This window comes from Balaenoptera ricei, chromosome 4 (assembly GCF_028023285.1).
Source record: "Balaenoptera ricei isolate mBalRic1 chromosome 4, mBalRic1.hap2, whole genome shotgun sequence".
NCBI lineage: Eukaryota > Metazoa > Chordata > Mammalia > Artiodactyla > Balaenopteridae > Balaenoptera > Balaenoptera ricei.
In genome coordinates this window covers 71735156-71752061 of record NC_082642.1, presented here as the reverse complement: position 1 = coordinate 71752061, position 16906 = coordinate 71735156, and the positions used below count along the sequence as shown (strand labels likewise).

General features: G+C 34.2%; 1 protein-coding gene across 5 annotated transcripts in view; it reads left to right on the top strand.

Annotated features, from left to right (window-relative positions):
- Nucleotides 1-16906, top strand: part of TBL1XR1 (TBL1X/Y related 1) — a 173191-nt gene that overhangs the window by 84414 nt on the left and 71871 nt on the right. For 4 of the 5 annotated variants that reach the window (XM_059920544.1, XM_059920541.1, XM_059920540.1 and 1 more), the window contains exon 2: nucleotides 327-401. The gene's annotated coding sequence lies outside the window, so the exon portion shown is untranslated. Of the gene's footprint in view, nucleotides 1-326; nucleotides 402-15030; nucleotides 15148-16906 lie in introns of all 5 variants that reach the window. The other variant, XM_059920542.1, reaches the window with a different exon arrangement.

The following is a 16906-nucleotide window of genomic DNA, read 5'->3' as shown; positions in this document are numbered from 1 at the left end:
ATACTGGGCCCTGTTGCAGTAGTATTTGCATGAGTTGAGTTGAATGGGGGTGAGTGCCTCCTTTATGCAAATTCATCTCTTTTGAGTCTCATTCTGTTCATTGTGTCAGCCTTTTAGGAATGTAAAGATTCAGTGCCTGCCACATACTACACGCTCAAAAGTTGCTGCTGTTTATGACAGCAGTTGCTTAGGAGGAGAAAGATACTCACTGGTTGGGACCTTAAAGGCATAAATAGTATTTTGTACATGTAAAATTTGATATGGGAAATCTTTTAAACTGAACTTGTTTGAAGACACACTGAATATTTTACTTTCCTTTTTCTTAGCATCAGCAACAGCGATTTGTGATTGGCAGTACCAGACATTCAGTTGTACATCCCCACATCAATGCACTGCCAATGGTAAGGATTCTTCCTACTGTTTTTGTCAGAGCTTGTTTTAATTTCTGTTTTTATTATTCTCTTATTTTTAAGAATCTGTTAAGAATTTTGGAAGTTTTTCATAATTTGACAAAATGTGTTCTCAAACTGAAGAAATGTTTTTAAAAATATGTAATTTTTAAGGTACTTAAAATAATGTTTGATTATTTGGTGTTTTTTCTAAAAAGGCAAAACCTCTAATTTGAAGATTTCTATTATCTTGGCTATGGTTATCAGAATGAAAAGTGTTATTATACAGTTAAGATCTTATATTTTAACATGTGGACTATATTTTGTGAATAAAATTTTCTCATTAAACTTAAGTTAGAGTGGCAGTAATGGCTCTTGTGTTTTTGTCCATCATCTTACTAAAATAATCATACTGCATTTCTCCTAATATTTATAGTTAATGGGCAGTTAAATGGCTAAAATTCTACGTGTCTTTAGTTAGTGGGTAATTTTCAGGAGAACCGTTCTTATTTATTTAACAAGGTCATTTAGAATCCTTTCTCTGTGGAATGAAAATGTCCACTATGTTATATAGCAGCAAGACCACTGGACTCTGTGGGAATTGGGAGTTGCTCTCTGCTGCATATGTCTTGGATGACTTTTGGCAAGTACTCTTGTAAAATTTGGTGATAGAATTGGACTAAATTTCTAATGTTTATTCTAGCTATAGGCTAAGTGATCTCATCACTGTTCATTAGAATTCAGAATGATTTTACCTTACAAAAAGTAATTCCTTATATAAATGGTATGGCCCTGTATTTGGGGCATCAATAAATAGCAGGAGAATGAATTTTTTTTTTTTTTTTAAAGAATTAATTGCTTAACAACAGTGTTTTCTATAGTGCAGTATCAAAACTTTTAATTATTTTTACTTAAATTTTTATTTTAAATATTAAATCAGGGAGCTATAGAAACTGATTAAGGTTTATAGAATTTGGTGGGAAATTATAGATGCATCAGTCTGAAATAAAAAGTAGTAAAACTTAACTAGAACCAGGATGAGTGAGTGAGATGTGAAAGTTATCTGTGAAAATATTCCTAGGAAATGATTCATTTTAAAGATGAACTTGTCAGTATGTCAATAAGATTTCCTCTGCCTAAACTATCTTCTGAATTCTTACTGCTGAAAAGAAAACGACCTCTCCGCCTCTCCAACCTCCCTTTCTTCTCCCTTCTTCCTTCCCCCCAGTAGTTAGTGGGGAATGTTGGGGAAAATAAGGATTTTTGTTCTGGCTTTACCAAGCACAAAGGCTGACACAGTTCGTCATTCATGTATGACGATACTTGCTGGGTTCTTTGTGGTATCTGGGTGACTTATTACCCATCATTGAATCTGCTGTTTCTTCTGCAGCACTACACTTTCTCACACAAGCAGCTCACCTTAGGTATTTTGAGTGTCTGGCTTTTTTGAAGTTCACATCTGAAACCTGTGCATTTTTCTTGGTTGTTGGAGTCTTAGCTGTTTGTGGCACGTTTCCCCTGAGAAGTGAGTTGCACAGGCCTGTTGGGTATCTGAGAGCCAAGTGCCATGCCACTGGCTCTCTCTTCTAAGTGCCTGTCCTCAGGTGACTTTGTAACGTGCCACTCACATAGCCTGCGTGTTGTTTTGTTTTGTTTGGGGAGCAGCTTGTAGACTGTATTTTAAATCAGATTATCTCAAACGCATTTGCCATCACAAATGTTTATGTTAGTGTTAATTCTGTATATGTGTTAGTGTGAAAGATGAAGAAGGTCAAGATTACACAAATTCGCTTATAGTCTAGCTGTGGACATCAAAGCCATTTCTACACATTTGTAAGATGTACCAGTAAGTTTATAGATATTGGGTTCAAAATGGTGGTTTTCCCATGAGCCTGAGCAATGTAGTAGTGTTCGGGGTTAAATCTGTGCTGTGTACTATCTCACGTGTTTTTCTCTGGAAATGCCATAAAGGAATGCTTTGTGAAAAGTCACCTCTGCCACCCCCCACACCCACTTCAACTTTGTTTTTCATATAAGAACCATGAATATTCTTTTTTTTGCCTCACTCTTCACTTGCCTAAGTGCAAGTTATTTTAACTCTCATAGCATCTTAAGTCACCATGATTTACAGCTACTTTTCAGTGTAAATGTTTCATGCTACTTTCTGCAGTTATCTTATTGCATTAATAGAACCCAGTGACCAGTAGGTGTCCATTATTATTTAGTGTGAAAAATTTTAGATGTACACGAGAGAGAATGGCATGATGAACTCTCACCCAGCTGCAGCATCACCCGCTTTGTTTCCTGTAACCGCTTTGCTCCCATGTTGTTATGCCTCGTGCTTCCCCACCCCCACCCCCATTTATTTTGGAGCCAATACATATGTCACATGATTACATTAATAAATATTTCAGTAGGTATCGATGGAAGATGTGGGCTTTTTAAAAGTATATACTACAGTACCATTTTCCCACTTTAAAAATTGACAGTATTTTTTTTATTTGAAAAGGCTTTTAAATATACTTTAAAGAATTATAGTAAAAAACACATAATATAAAATTTACCATCTTAACCATTTTTAAGTGTACAGTTAGTACACTTAAGTGTAGTGTTAATATATTCACATTGTTGTACAACAGATCTCTAAAAGTTTTTTATCTTGCAAAACTGACTCTGTACTCTTTGAACAAAATCTCCTATTTCTTCCTCTCCCCAGCCGCTGTCAACAATCATTTTACATTTTGTTTTCATGAGTTTGACGTCTTTAAGTATCTTATATAAGTGGAATTATACAGTATTTGTCTTTTGTGACTGGCTTATTTAACTTAGAGTAATGTTCTCTAGGTTTGTCTATGTTGTAGCTTATGACAGGATTTTCTACTTTTTAAAAGGTGGAATTTTTGTCTGTATATATCATTTTCTTTATTCATCTATCGATGAACATTTGGGTTACTTCCAACTTTGGCTATGGTGACGAATGCTGCAGTGAACATGAAAGTGCAAATATCTCTTTAAGATCCTGCTTTCAATTCTTTTGGATAAATATCTAGAAGTGAGATTCCTGGGTCATATGATAATTCTAGTTTTAATTTTTTGAGGAAGCTCCATACAGTTTTCCAAAGTGGCTGCACCATTTTACATTCCCAACACTAATGCACAGGGCTCTGATTTCTCTACATTCTTGCCAGTACCTGTTATTTTCTGTGAGAGTTTTTGGCTGTTGTGAGGGTTGGAGGGTTGGTTTGTTTCATTTTGGGGTAGTGAGCACTCTAATAATGGGTGTTAGGTGATGACAGTAATTTCTTAATATCACCATTTATCCTTTTAGTTTGAGCTTTTACAGATTGACAACAAAATCCATACATTACATTTGGTTGCTACTTACAGCTTATGCTTTACCTCTTTATTATATTTTCCTTTTTATTTGTCTTGCAGGGTTTCCTCATTCTGTATTTTGTTAATTGCATCCCTGTAGTAAAATGCCTCTCTTTCCCTTGAATTTTTTAATTTAAAAGATTAATCTAATTCAGATTTTTTTTTTTTTGCATTATTTTGGAGTGGGGGTAGGATGGCAGAATATTTTGTAGGTGGTACTAAGTAATTCCATGAAGAGGCATATAATATTTGCTTGTCTCTATTTGTGATTATTAGGTGACCATTGATGATCATTGCCTAGATCATCTCTCATTATTTATTATTTGTAATATTTCTATAAAGAGAAACTTCCTTCATCAGATATTTGGTTACTCTGTGGCACAGTTTGTACAGGAAAGGCATACCAAATTCTTGATTCTTCCCTTTATTTACCAATTTTCTACATCTGTAACTCTATTTCTGTTTCGTAGATAAGTTTATTTTCCAATTTTCAAAGTGCTAAGTTGTTTCCTAGAATGCTGGGAAAAGTAGACCAACAAAGACTTTTTAAAAAGTGTCTCTGTGAGCTTGGGGACTTAAATATTTGATATGTTATTGCATTGTAGTTTTTATTCTTATTCTTAGTATACTCAGATTGTCTTGGCCAAAGGAGCCTTTTTAAATTGACTTCTGAATGTTTTTGACACAACTCTAGTAGTCTCTGAGAGCTTCCTTGCTTTTTGACATAACAAGATGTTCCTGAGCTCATCTTGCACATGTTCTTCCTTAGTCCCCAAATCAGCTGTGTCTCCAGAAAGTCCAGTTCCTTTTAGTGAAAGCAGTATGTAGAGCCACAGTCTAGTGCTAAGGGTATTCGTTGTTTCTGGATGTCTGGTATGTCTGTGATATATCTGATAAAAATGTTGGATTTTAATTTTTCAAACTTAAATTCTTTGATTTCAGTACATCCATCCTTTCTCATGCTGAAAAATCTCTTTTTCTAATGGTATTTACATAAACTGGTTTCTTCTGTGTATTTATATTATATATAAAGTTATATATATTTAACATATAAATGTATAAAACAGTATATTATTTAAAGGTATAAAATACAGAATATGTAAGATATAAATATGTAAATATATAAATAAATATGAAATTATTGTACATAATATAATTTGTATCTTTATAAATATATTTTTATATATTTAAACCAGTACCACCAATATGATTACTGAAAACTGCTTTTTCTTTGGCCCATGACCCACTGGGGGGTTTACATTCACAGTATTTTGAAATACTCAAAGTAAATCTACTTGTATGATTTTTCTGCCAACTTGGTACAGAATCAGGTCCATTTGTTTCATTGTATTTTTAATTTTTAGGATTTTAAAATATTGATTTAATCTTACTTACAATTTTATTGAAAACACTGATATTACTTCAAAGTGAAGTATGTACTTAGTTTCTTCTTCCCCTTATAGGTAACCAAGTTTAACTAGGTTGCTATTTTTAAAAATAAGCAAACCTATGTGTATATATATACTGAACATTTTGGAGATCACCTTATAGTAGTGTATAGAGTTAGTCCTCATTCTTTTTAATAGCTGTGGTGTAGTCCATTACATAGATGTAGCTTAGCTGTTTCATGAATGGCAGTTTTAGGTATGAGCATAAATGTTCATGTAATTTTGAGGCAGTTTGCCAAATTCTTTTCTGTGTAGATTTTATGCCATCTTATATTTTTTCCAGCAATGTATGAGGGTGTCTGTTTTCCCACTTGTAAACAGTGTATAGTCAGAACTTTTTGGATATATACATATTTAATCTGATAGTTGAGAAATGGTGTCTCGATGTAGCTCTAGTTTGCATCTTATGTGTTTTAGAACAATTTGTATGTTTTTTTTCTTTGAACTGTTCCAAGATAGATTCTCATTTTCAAGAAATGTCTATCAACTTTGTTGACCAATCCCTTTAGGCCTCCTCTTTTCTCTTGTTCTCATTCTACAGTTATCCCACAGCTTCTAAAACTTAATTTGGTTTAACAACAAGATTTTCCTGCTAAGAATAGAACCTCGCTGACCAGTTGTTTTAGGTTTGATTTCCGTGGAATCAAACCCTCGATTATAACCATTTTATTTGAAAGCTGAACCCAGGAAGTTCCTGTGGGGAAATAAGAAAAGGAAGATAAGGAGGCCAGTACAAGATGCCTTTGAGTAGGTTAATATTTTAGGCAGTTGGGACTCACATCTTGTGGGGACCTCTGGGAGCCAGTATGTAGAGCATGCCTCTCAGCTGTTCCACTCATGGGTCAAGAAAGTTGGGGTACTTTGTCCGCCAACTCCGTTCCTTATTGGTGGAGTTATGCTTTGGGAAGGGCAGGGCATCAGCTCCTTAGAACTTCCCCTCTGACCTAACTGTGGCCAGAGATGACCCTCAGGTGTTTGCAGTAAGAAGCTGCCTAGCTCCTAAGGAAAACTGAGTGATCAGGGGTTATGGGCTGGGCACTGCCAGCCTCTGTTGCATCGATGAATATTCTAGTCTACTGGCAACTGTATTTCTCAGTGTAAATTAGTAAATCATTCTTCTCATTCATAGATTGCTCTAGTGTATTTTGTTAACATCTGTTCTCCTAGAACTTGATTATCCCAAGAGAACAGATAAAAGTAAATTATGGCTTGCCAGACCGAGGATAAGACCCCAGAGTTGTAACCCTACCAAGAGGTAACTCCCAGGAAGCAGTGTGGTGCGTATTGAGGAGCTAGTGATCTGTTCCCTTTTACTCTCCGCTTCTCAAGCGTGTCATCTGTAAAATAATTTGTTCTGTTCACTGTAGAGAAGTTCATTGTCATTATTTATCATCTGTCTTTCACTGTCATGTACTTTTGAAGTGGTATTACTAAATGTGAAGCATGAATGGCACTGCCATATAGACAGGATTGTGTGAAGTATTCATTTTATTTTGGTTGAGAATTTATGCCTCTGGAGAACTAATTTTCAAATCAATAGTAAGAGGGTTACATTGAAAAGCTCTCTTAGTTTTGGGAATTTTTTTTTTTTTTTTTCCTCTTAATGGATGGAGCTGAAAATAGCTACAGGCTGAATTTCTTTCAGAGGGGTCTATGCCTTTGCTTATGTCTGAGCAAGTATCCCTTTGAAAATGTATGGTTTATTTTCTATTAAAAACAGAACAAATGATAAGCTGAAAAGAGCAGAGCACATGCACATTGGAGTTGTACTTAATGGAATGCCTTCATCTTTACCATTGGATGTCTGTTGTGTGATGTGAGGCTGATACAGCTGTCTAAAATGGAACCTGAGTGATTGTGGTTTCATTTGGAAGGCAAAGAAAGTGTGGATTCCTTCATGGATTTAATCCTTAAATTAAATGTGATAGTAGAACTTGTTATGGTGAGTTGATGTTGTTATTTAAAAATTGATCTTCATGCTTCAGATAAACTTGGTATCTGTTCTACAAGTTCTTAGTATAGGCACCATGCAACCAGAAATAAAATGTACCTCTCTTTTTGTCTCAGGGAACCCAAAATAAAGTGAGCAAGGACTTCCACCTACATAGAGGGATGAATATTTAATGGAATAATGTTAAAACAAAAGGTGTCCTGTCATTGATTATTTTCTGGCTTTATTTTTTTAAGTTTTTGCAACTTCTCACACTGACCTTACTCTGTTAAATTCAGTCTTAATAGGGTCTGACACATTTAGGATTGAGCTGCCTTGTCTAATATTAGCAATGTAGCCAAATTTGAAACTACAGGCCATATTTCATAGGTGTATGGAAGCCATTTGGGGTCGTCTTCTCCTTGCTTTCTTTCATCAATCCATCTATCTTTCCAGGGGAAAACATTGCTTTTTAAAAAAATTTGAGTTTTAAGTTTTTGCTCCAAAGAAAAACTAACATACTGAAGTTTGGTATGTAAAAGACAGGAGTTTCCATATTTAACAGATACTGGTTGTTTGCTTCTTCATGTTCTGTCCTTTTCCTGTAAGCCAGTTAATTTCAGTCATATCTTTTGATTTTTCTCTTGGTTCTTTTTAACAGAGTTCCTTCATAATGCCTATTTTTTCTCCTACGCTATGGTTACTATTTCCTCCTGTAAGGAGGATCTTTTTTTTAAAAAATGCTAACGTTCTTATTTTTCTACATATTTTATATATATATATATATATAGAGAGAGAGAGAGAGAGAGAGAGAGGACCATCTTGATTTGACATTCATTTCCAGTCAGATTTTAATGGAATCATTTTGAGTTCATTGTAATCTGATATTTTTTAAAAATGATATAGAGCATATGGGTTTATGAGTTTAAAACAGAGTACATAGAAACATATTAAATGTGTAGGAGACACCAAGAGACATTTTGATTAGTTTAGAGTTTTTTGATATATGAAAAAGTAAATTAAAATCAGACCAAAAATGGAAAGATGAGTGAGTGTTCTGAGAGTAGATACCTTATTTAAATGTCTCTGTAACTCTGTGAGGCTGTTAATATGTCTGTTTTATAGATGAGGAGACCATCATTCTTGTTTATAATCACCTAGATAATAAATTGTAGAGTCTGAAGTCTGAATCAAGTCTGTTTCCACAGTTCTGTCCTCTTTTCTGAGAATGCGTATGTATTTCTGTTCTGATATGGAAATGATAGGAACTGTGACATGATGGAACTGGGGTGGGACTCTGGGTTCTTACAGAGATTGGGTATTGCCCTTTGTTTTACCTGAGGAACAATTAAGGAATAAAACTGTTGTAGAGTCCATTAAAAAAAAATTATATCCATTAAAAAAATATATCTAGGGGTTTCGGTATTTGCAGATTTACTTAATAAGCTTTTTGTAATTTTCATTCAGAGGAGGGATTCAATATTTTGGCTGAAATTTCAGAAGCTAAATAAGTCACAGCAAAGCATCTGAATTGAATATTGTGTACTTTTAAAACATATTTTGTGTATCCTTCACCAGTCTTTTAATTCATTTGATTGAGAAATGTATTTGTTTTATAAAGTCTTTTAATGTATTTCTTACATACTTTCCCCTCAGTTGTGGATAGGATAGAATAAACATTGGCTTTCATGGAAATAAATATTCAATACTTGTTAATTCATTTATTTTGAAATATACATAAGCCATTTTTTTTCTTTTAGTGCAGTTTCTACCCATAGTAGAGATGGAAATGTATTTCAAAACCAGGCTTTCTCTGATTTGTCCTCCTGCCTGTACCATGGCAGATCTCATAACCATCAGTGGCATACAGTTTTCTTGTGTGTGTATATATAAGGCAGATAAGTCATCGAGACACCTTGGGCCTTGTTTGCCATTGCCTCGCTTTCCCCTCCCCTCCCACCCCACAGCTGCACCTGCACTGGCTAGTGTGGTGGCCACTATATGTGTAGCTGTTGAGCACTTGAGATAACGACTGGTTGTAACTCAGATGTACTGTAAATATAAAATGCATGCTGGATTTTGAAGACAGTTTTTTTAAAAAGTGAAATCTCAATCTTATACGGATTTCAAGAAATGATAATATTTTGATATATTGGATTAAATAAAAATACATTATTAGAATCAGTTGCCACCTGTTTCTTTTTAAGTTTTTCATGTGGCTACTAGAAACTTAAAATTAAATGTGTGGTTTGCACTGTGGCTTGTACTGTATGTCTGTTGACAGTGTTGTTCTATACCTTGCTGGTCATAGCTGCCAGACCTAAAGATTCTCCTTGTCCGCCAGAAACAAGTAATTAGAGCAATGAAGAACTTAAGATCTGGGGAAACTGGAATGACCCTCAGAGTTCCTAAAATAGATCATGGGACTACATTACAAAGCTAAGTAGGTTGTCATTATTTATAAAATGAGAACCCAAGGCTTAGAGAAGTGATGCCAGATCACGTACTTTGTTATAGTAGAGCACCAGGACTTGAACCAGACCCCCTAATTTGTAGTCCAGCTTTCTTTTAAATTCTGTGTTATACACACTGTGTAGAATTTGAATATTCTTCAAAGGTGAATCATGAGTGCTTTCACAGGACCTCAAGAGGAGACAGAATAATAAGGATTAAAGCATCTTGGCTAGAGATCTCTAGGTTTTTTTTGCCACTATAGTTAAGAGCTAAAGGTACAAACTGTGAGGAAATTCTTCTTTTATTAAAATTAGATTTTTTTTCTCATCTGTTTGTGTTAATCCCTTATTCAGGAAGATCAGTTATTCAATGTTTGCTCTCCTTTGTCTACACTTATTTTCTTGTCAAATCACTTTTCCCCTAGATTTTTCAGTTATACAGTTTCCGTTTGGTTCTTTTTATACTTTCTACTTCTGAGAAGTTCTGTCTTTACCATCATTTCAAGTGCCTACCTTTAGCCCATGGAGGATGGATAAAATAGCTGCCTTAACATCTTTGTTTGATATTTCTCACATCTAGATCATCTCAAGATTGGCATTTTTTCTTTGAGAATTAGATTTTCTTGATTCTTTGTATGTTGAGTAATTTTTTTATTGTATCCTCTCAGGAGATGATGATGATGATAATGATGATGAAGATTATTTTTTTGTCTGTTTGAAAACAGACAGGTTCACTGGAAGTTCTGTTTGTGTCATGGACAGTGGTTCCACTGTGAGTTCAGTGTTCACAGCCTTTGCTCCGCTGCTTTGGGTCTACTCCTCACGCACATCCCTCGGTGTTCGTGTGGGATGCTGACGGTGGCTCATATCTTCAGTTCTCAAAGCCTTTGCCTTTTTGAGTGTGTTCTGCATCCACATCCTGGGATGAACTTGGGACTTGCGTTGATGCATATACAGAATTACAGGATCCAGCTCCCAGAGGCCTCTTTTTCCTGGTTTAGTTTGTCTCTTTTGAATCAGGGGGACTGGCTCAATCAGGGTCTTGAGGGGAAAAAACATGAGAAAGGAGGTGTGTCAATTACAGTCTTGAATAAGTGTGTTCTTAAGAATAGTAGGGGGTTTTAATTCCAAAAAATGGGGTAGTGGCTCCTATAGGACAAATCCTCCCACAGATAGTGCCTACAATCTCTGGACAACATATGACAAAAAAAAAAAGTGTGAGGACACTGTAGAGCAAACAGAAACAAGAAGAAACTGGTCTGGAGTGGTATCTTAAAAGAAGGGACTGGCCCTGGGTGAGCTTCCCATTGCGATGGTGTTTGGTCAGAGGGCAGGCTCCTGTTGGCTGGTTTGCAGTCTTACTGGCTTGAGGAGCCACACAATTCAGAACTACCACAGCGGCTGCAGAGCAGTGGAGCCCAACAGGAGGAAGAGGGGGGAAGCCTAAGAAAGGAAAGAACCACAGAGGTCGAGTACCAAATTCTGTGTATAAACTGTCACATACGGGGGCTGACCCCTAAACTGGAAACAGCCCAGGTATCCATCAACAAGAGAATAGATAAACAAGCTGTGCTGTATTTGTATCACAGAGTACTATTGAGCAATAGAAAGGAGCAAACTATTGGTACCTGAAGCACTTTTGACTAATCTCTGAAACATTATGCTGAATAAATGTAGCCTTACATAAAACAGGACATAATGTATGATTCCGTTTATAAGATGTACTAAAAACAGGCAAATATCTATTGTGTATTGGGGTGGAGGGTGCAAAGCTAGTTAATGTTGGGGGGAAAAGTCATTGGCAGGGTTTAGAAATGGATGAATGGGTGCTGGGGACAGGGATGAAGTAGGAAAAGACATGTGGGAACTTTCTAGGGTGATGGTAGTATGCTATGTCCTGTTAGGGATTAGAGTTACTTGAGTTTATGCATTTGTCAAAACTCATTGAATGGTACACCTTGTAAGTATCCATTGTATTTTGTTTGCATGAAATTTTTTCTTTAAGAGAAAAACCGTACTAAATACTTTATTATAGTTAATGATAGGCAATAATGAAGTTATATATGGGGGAAGTTTACTGATATCTGTAACTTTTTTAAAAATGCTTAAAAAATTAAGATTCATTTATAGATGTGGTAAAACAAGTAGAAGGAAGTGTTAATTTTAAAGTCTTGGTGATAGCTATGTGAATATTCTTTGGTGACAGTTCTTTCAGTTTTTCTGAATGTGTGAAATTTGCATAATGAAACATTATATTGAATAAAAGATACTACTAGGCAGTATATCTCTAAACTAAGTTTCCTGCTGTTAGTATGTTGTTTTTATTGGCTTTCATAAAAATTGATATTTCTTTGAATTTCAAAAATAAGTTAAAGAGTTTATCATTGACATTTTTGTGCCTATGCACTAAGCTCTGAACTGTTCAGGATGTAGAAAGATATAGAAGTAGAAATAAACAACTAAAGTGGGAAGACAAACATATCCACACAATAATTTGATTACTTCAGAGTGATATAGCAAAATCTCACTAAGATCATTTATAATACATAAATTCTGAGGGAATGGATACATAATTAGAGTATGATCAGAGTTAAATGTAATTAGTGGGAGATGGAATCCCTGGGGTTGCTTATTTTGAACAAGTTTTGAAAATGCAACTAGAGGAAATTATTAGATTCCCTTTCCATTCTTTTAATTGGCCAATTGTGGTTTATAAAGTACGGTTTAGGACACATTTTTTACTGTGTTGTATTCATCCTTCAGAAGAGGAATGCTGCATGATTTTTATGCTAAAATTGTTAGCCAGGTTGAATGATGAGAATTTATTTAAAAAAATAATCTGTATTTTAGGAATATGGTAATTGTATGTTAATAAGCTGTTCTATTAAAAAGCAAATGATCATTGTTCCAGAATTTTGTGATTCTTTTATAAAGTTTTGAGAGATAAGTATAGTGCTATTAAAAAATATTGATACAATATCCAGTATTAAGTATAACCATTCTAAAATACTGATTCATTTTTTATCCTCAATTTACTCTTCAGAAATCTATTCTGATAGACTGAATTTTTTAGATGTATATATCGGAATAAATTATAAGTGCATAAAGATGAGAGAAAACTGAAATATTAAACTATAAATTGTAATGATGAAATGTGAGATTTTTTTTAGCCATTAATTTCATTATCTCAGTTTCTTTTTATTGGCAGTTTTTTTCTTCCCCAATCCTGAAATGAGAACTTTGAACAAAACTAGGCAGTTATTAAATACATTTTAGAAAAAAAGAAGTTATATGTAATTAATTGATGTTTAAATGGCTTGTTAATTTCTAGTGAGCAGAAATTAGTCAGGTTTGGACTTATTTTTGGTCTTTTGTGTTTTTATTTTTCCAATTATATTGCAATAATAAAAAGAATGACCGTTTCTATTAAAACTTTCTCAAAGCAAATGTGCTGCAAAAAAAAAAACAAAAAGCAAATGTGCTGCTGTTTTGTGTGCAGCATCTAGCCATTTATAACTGTTCCTAGAATTTTGTATTATTGATCTCTAAATGAGGCGTTTTGGTCTTTGGGAAAATTGTACTGTATGCTGACTTATGTTAGTGGTAGGAAGAATAACAAATGTGCTTATGTTCTACAGATAGAAATTTAGTGAGGAACAATCCAGTGGGCTTCTTGCCACATACCAACTAGTTATTTAAACAGCACATTCTCCTTTAACTGCTAATCTTGGTACCAACGCCTTCCCAAAGGAGAATAATACTTGACCCAGTACAGTCAACCAGTCCTGAATTTTTGAGGAGCTGGTTTACATCTGTTTGATATTGGCTAAAAACAATACTGCTTATAGTAATCATTAGTAATAGTATTTTTATTAGTAAATAAGCATAATGTTTAAGTGTCTCTGAAAAAGTCATGGGGGAGGGGGAAGTGAGGTAGTTGGAGTAATTGCTGAAAACAGCTTCGGCTCAAAATAGCACCCTAAAGTATGCTTCACATATCATACTGATTTCTACTGTGTGCAGCTAAGTGTAAGGTTATTTTAATCAACTCATTAGGGCTGTAAATCAAAATACCCAGATTAAAATCGAAAATATATTTCATGTGAGGGAAAATTTTGTTTCACAGATTTTCTGTCTCAGAGATACATGGATATCACAACTATTTTAAGACTAGCCAAGAACAAATTTCATTACCATCAAGACTGCTTTGTTTTTGCCTTTGTTTCTACCAGCCAGAGAGAAATTTTATTAGTGATTCTGAATAACATATTAGGTATTATATTGCCAGGGTGAAATGTTCAAGTGAGTAATTAATGGAATTGTGTGTATGCCAATTTATTTTATAATCACTATGTAGTTTGCATAGAGTAAGCTTTAAAAACAAGTTTTCTTCATTGACTGTTTCATTTTATCTTTAAATCCTTTAAAAGATACAGATTACATACTTTAAAAGAAGAGATTTTTGATAGATTCTTGATTGTAGAGATATGTTTATTGGTTCTCATATACCTAGAGTTTTAAAAGTCTGCCAGGTGAGAATCATAGCATTCACATAAATAAAAAAATAAAGTATAACATCAGCTGATCTATGAACTTAAAACTGAATTTATTAGACCCTGGATGATTAGCTAGGACCAATCAGTTAATTACCTATATTTAGGAAATTGCAGTTAGGAAACCACAAGTTTTTGAGGCACCAGAGCCTTCCTATTATTTGTTACTTATAGAAGCTTGATTTCTTTCAGTATAGAAAACTTAAACAAAAGGTACTCTTCTCTTTTTATATTTCTATGTGTCACCAGTGGAAAAAAAATGTCATTTATTTCAAATTACCTTGTTGTCAGAAGAAGCCAAGTTCTATTTTGAGAGCTAACCAGGAAATAAATTATTATGCATAGGGAAAATACTCTCATTAGCAAAGAAGGATATCATAGCATAATTATTGTTTTATTGCAACTAAAAGTAATTGTTTAATTTACTCTAATCACTTTTTGTGTCATTTTACTCTTTGTTCAGTTACTTAATTGTGGAAAGTTATGAGGCATTTTATCACCTTAAGTAATTACTAGCCCAAAGGTGTTCCTGTACTGTTTCCAAGATTTACTTGGGCAGTCTGGCTGGTGAATAGGTTTTTTGAGGTCATAATTTGGTCACTCACTGCTAATCTAGTTTAGATGATAATGTTAGTTACTAAGGCTGGTATATTGTAAAAACCTTTCTGGAAGTTAAAAGTTATGAAATAATTGCTTTCTGCAGTTCAATATTTGTGAAAATTGTTTTCATCCCTGTTCCACCTGCTGTTTGCAATGTTAACTTTACTGTTAACAAAAATCCTACATTTTATTGCTTCTTCCTAAATTCATCTGTAGAATCCCTCAGTGTTAAAGCTAGAGGAGCCCTTTCAGATTATCTAATTCAGCACCCTCATTTTACAGATGAGGAAACTGAGGCCTTGGACTAGAACAGAGGTCTCCTGACTCAGTCCAGGACTCTTTCTATTACATCATGCTGCCTGATGTTTGTTTATGGAACTCGGCAACATCACATACAGGGTGAGCTTTTTTTTTTTTTTTCCCCCTCCAAATGAACGCACAAAGTAATTTGCTACTCATCAGCTGCTGTTCATCATTCTTAACTTTCATTTTCCTTTTTTACCCATACCTATTTTAATCCATAATATAGCCCAATTACTCATGACTTTATTTTGCTGCTACTTCTTCTTGGCATTTGACCATTATTTTTAAGAGCTAAACTCTTAGTAACAAGGTTTCTTATCAGTAACCACGGTAGCCTTACCAGGCACTATAGCAACAGTAGATTAAAATTCATAACAGGAACAATTTATGGAATCTTAGGTTTAGATTTAAAAAGTGAATTATAAGTAGGTAAGTACAAGAGTGTGTATATGAGATCTAAGAGCAGATGTGATACAAAATATGAAAGCAATTTTTTGGTGAAATAACAAAATGCCAAGAAATATTAGCCAACAGTATGGCATGGTTGCAGTAAACTGCCTTGTCCTGTGAACTCATGGATTTAAACACAATTGTGTTTTAGATTATTGAATTATTTTCTGTATTGATGCGCATATTGTCCCATTTTTGGCTAGTGAGAGAGAGTCTCTTCAGGTTGGTTCCTATGTCCTTTAGATAAGACCTTAGTTTTAGGTAGCTGTCTTGCTTTTTGGTTTGACAAGGTGTTACAGGTTTGTATGGTTTTCAAAGGTAACTCAAGGACTTCTAAGTTCTTGTAGTTAAGTTCAAGATTTATAAGTTTCTGTAGGACCAAAGTATCATTTCCACTCTTCCATTTTTAAAAAAGTTTTTTATAAACACTGTCCATCATTAATTTTGCTTTTTAATGAAATTAGGAAAAAATAAAATCTTTCAGCTTAGACAAAATTAACATGCTTCTCTTGTATATATTTTTAAAAATCTCTTGTTTCATGTCTCTGAAATAACCATAATGTTAACCTCTAGAATTTTAGAGGTTAACTATGAATGCTGGATAAGTTTGTTGGATTGGTAGAATACTGCCATCATAGTCACACCTTACATCACTTACATATGTATTATATATATATGTGTTACTGGAATTCTTTGACTGTTTAGCTATTTATCAGCCATCTTAAAGGGTCCCTACCCACCTGCCAGTTAACTAATTGTGTTTTGTGTTTCAGGTGAACTAAATCAGAGGTCCAGAAATATTACGTGACAGTAGTTTTTCTGAAAAGATATCTGTGGGGAGAAGGATTGTAGGGTGTTTTATTTTGACAAAGTCATAGTACATGAATTGTGCTTTGATTATATTTCTTACGCATGAGAGCTATATTTTATGACTTAGGAAGATGTATGTATATATATATTTTATAGCTATTATGTGTTGAGTGCTAGAATATAAAGTACAGGCTGCCTTTTAAATGCTTATAATTTGGTAGTGACTAAAAAATCAAATATGCACAATAAAAGGTGATATAATAACAATGTTAACATGTAAATTATAAATTGGCTTTCCATGCACTCCTACCTACCTGTGAGGTTCGTAGATTAGATTTTATTTCTATTTTTCAAACGAGAAACTGGGGCTCAGGGAAGTTAAATGACTTGATTTAATGTCTTAATGTCAAAAACAGTAGCATTTGAAAGAAAATAGCAACATTCTGATTTCTAACCTAACAGTTGTTTTTTAACTACTGCCCAGCTTTGAAAAGGGTTTTTTTTTTAAAAGAAACAAAAGACCAAAAAACTATGCTTTGGGGTACAGGTGGAAAGGAGGAAGCATCTTTTTCAAGGTTGGCGTTTGAATAGGCTT